The sequence below is a fragment of the Nannospalax galili genome, unplaced genomic scaffold (genome assembly GCF_000622305.1).
Source record: "Nannospalax galili isolate Female #2095 unplaced genomic scaffold, S.galili_v1.0 scaffold1086, whole genome shotgun sequence".
In the NCBI taxonomy this organism is placed as follows: Eukaryota; Metazoa; Chordata; class Mammalia; order Rodentia; family Spalacidae; genus Nannospalax; species Nannospalax galili.
Window position 1 is genome coordinate 1,021,097 of NW_008354345.1, and position 3,804 is coordinate 1,024,900.

A 3,804-nucleotide genomic window follows, 5' to 3' on the forward strand; every position below is an offset into this window, starting at 1 on the left:
GGTGGGGGGGAGGTCGGGGGCGGGGGGGGGGGCGCTATCCTTCCATCATCGACTCACGAAGACCCTGCTTTCGCGGTCCCACACCTCCCCTCGTGACCCGGCAGCTGACGGATCTCGAACCCAGAGGGAGTGCTTGGTAGATTGGGACGGAACCCTACCAGGTAGCTGACAGCCGTCCTCGAGAGCCGCCAGGCCTGGTAGTGGAGAGTCTCAGCAGACGTGGTGCGCAACCCGCCCCACGTCCCCCCAGCGGCACAAGGGAGACAGGTGCCACGGCCAGCAGCTGGCGCTCCACAAAACCCGCACGCCCATAATTTACATGCCAAAATCAAAACAAAAAAAATGGAAAGCCAAAACACTATGTCCCCACCACACTCCACCAGTCCTGTAGAAGAGTTCTGTAAGAAGAACCCCAAGGACACAGAATTTAAAAGATCATAAACATGATCAAGGAATTCAACAAATTTAAAGAACACACAAACAAATCAAAGAACTAAAAGAAGATAGGGATAAACTTCTGAATGAATTCACAAAGAGAAACATTGAAGAAAACTCAGGCAGAAATGAAGATGGAAGTGAAAACCCAGATAAGCCAACTTAAAACAATAGGACAAAGCCTTACTTCCATGAATGAAATGGAAAAAAGAATATCAACACTGGAGGATAAAGTTGAAGAATTGGACCACTCAAGCAAAGATAATGAAAAATTTTTTAAAAACACAGGAATGGAATGTGCAAGAGATGTGGGACACCATGAAAAGACCAAACCCATGGATCATAGGAATAAAGGAAGGAGAAGAATTTCAGGTTAATTGTGCTGACCAGATCTTAAACAGGATTGTAGAAGAGAATTCCCTGAAATTAATGAAAAACATCTCCATACAAATACAAGAAGCACACACCAAATAGACAGGACCAGAAAAACTCCCCATAGCATATCATAGTAAAAACACTAAACGTACAGAACAAAGAGTACTGAAAGTAGCAAAAGAAAAACAACAAGTCACATACAAAGGAAAGCCCATCAGAATTACAGCTGACTTATCAATGCAAACTATGAAAACCAGGAGAGCCTGGACCAAGCTATTTCAGTTCTAAATGATGTCTATTATAGTTGAAGGGGAAAGAAAAATCTTCCATGACATGAATACATGTCCATGAAACCAGCCCTTCGAAGAATACTTGAAGCAATACAAAGGATGGAGAAAGGAAAAACTATACCCCAAGAGCAACCAAAGAAAATAAAGGTATAATTGAGGAAACACAAAATTCAACAAAGAATGCAAACAGCAATCAAAATGATGGCAACCAATAAACATCTTTCAACAATAGCTTTACATATCAATGGACTAAACTCCCCAGTCAAAAGACACAGGCTAAGTGAATGGATTAAGAAACAACAGATTAAGAAACAACATTTGTCTTTTTGCTGTCTGTAAGACACCCATCTCACCTTCAAGGATAGGCACTACCTTAAGATAAAAGGATGGAAAAGAATATTCCAAGCAAATGGCACTAAGGAACAAGCAGGGGTTGCAATTCTAATATCTGAAAAAATAGACTTCAAAGTAAAACTAATCAGAAGAGATAAAGAGGGTCACTTCATTCTGATCAAAGGAACAATTAACAAGGAAGGTATTACAATCCTGAACATATATGCACCAAACTCTGGTACATCCAAATTCATAAAAACAACAGCACAACAGGACTTCAAGTTGGGGTTACAGATTAAGTAATGGTAAGGGACTCCAATACCCACTGTCTCCATTAGGCAAGTCAACTGGACAAAATATAAACAGACAGACTTCTGAATAAAATGATACCATACATTAAATGGACCTAACAGACATCTTTCCAATATTCCACCCAAGCACCAAAGAATACACTTTCTACTCAGCAACCCATGGAACTTTTTCAAAAACTGACTACATATTGGGGTACAAACCAAACCTCAACAAATACAAAAATAAAAAATAAAAGTATTCCATGAATTCTATCAGACCACAATGCAATAAAGCTCAAAATCAACACTGGAAGAAGCCCTAGTCATGACACAAACTCATGGCGATTAAACAATATACTCCTAAACAATGAGTGGGTCAAAGGAGAAATTAGGAAATAATTAAAATAATTCCTGGAATTCAATGAAAAGGACAATACAACACAACAAAACCTCTTGGACACTTTACAAGCAGTCCTAAGAGGGAAATTTAAGGCTCTAAGTGCCTACATTAAAAAATTAGAATGAGCCCAAATAAATGACCTAATACTGCAACTCAAGATGCTGGATGGCAAGAACAAACAAAACCCAAACCCAGCAGAAGAGAATAACAAAAACCAAAGTAGACATCAATGAAATAGAAAAAAAAAAAAAAGTACAAAGAATCAATGAATCTAAGAGCAGGTTCTTTGAAAAGCTAAACAAGACAGACAGACCCTTGGCCCAGTTAACCAAAAGAAAGAGCAAATCCAAATCAACAAAATCAGAGTTTATGAAAGGGGAAACATCACAACAGACACCCCAAAAGATCCAGACCATTATAAAGGAATATTTTAAAAACCTATACTATAGGGGCTGGAGAGATGGCTTAGCGGTTAAGAACACTGCCTGCTCTTGCGGAGGACCTGGGTTCGATTCCCACCACCCCCATGGTGGCTACAAACCATCCTTAACTCCAGTTTCAGGGGAATCCAAAGCCCTCTTCTGATCTCCAGAGCATTGCACAACTCAGGTGTACTCACATAGATGCAGGCAATACACAAAAACACATAAAATAAAAATAATAAGATATTTTTTTAAAAAACTAAACTCTACTAAATTTGAAAAGCTAAAAGAAATGGATGGATATCTAAAATCATGGGAACCACCAAAAATAAATCAAGGAGAGATCAACAGTTTAAACAGACCCATAACATATAACAAAACTGAAATAGTAATACAAAGCCTCCCAACTAAACAAAAGCCCAGGCCCAGATGGATTGACAGCAAAATTTTACCAGACATTTAAAGAAGACCTCCAACCAATACTAATTATATTATTCAAAATGATAGAAACAGAGGGAGAACTCCCAAATTCCTTCTATGAAGCCAACAGCACTCTAATACCCAAACCGGGTAAAGACACAACAACAACAAAAAAACAAACTATAGATCTATATCCTTAAATGAAAACATGTAAAAATTCTCAACAAAATACCTGCAAACCACATACAGATGTAGATCAAAAAGATCATTTACCATGATCAAGTAGGCTTTATTCTAGAGATGTACGGAAGATTCAATATACGCGAGTCAATAAACATCATCAATCATATAAATGAACTCAAACAGAAAAACCACATTGTCATCTCAATAGATGCAGAAAAGGCTTCTGATAAAATTTAGCATGCATTCATGATCGAAGTTCTAAAGGGAATTGGACTGGATGGAACACACATCAACACAAAGCTACAAACCCACTGCCAACATCATTCTAGACAGAGAAAAACTGGAAGCATTCCCATTAAAATCAGGAACTAGACAAGGATGTCCACTAGCCCCACACCTTTTCAACATAGTGCTTGAAACTCTTGCTAAAGCAATAACACAGGAGAAGGAAATCAAAGGAGTACTAATTGAAAAAGAAGACATCAAACTATCCCCTTTTTGCAGATGATATGATACTATACCTAAGAGATCCCAAAAATTCCACCAGAAAACTCCTAGAACTGATCAACACTTTTAGTATAGTGGCAGGTTATAAAATCAATCTACAAAAATCAGTAGCCTTTCTATATACCAATAACAAGCAATTGGAAAAAGAA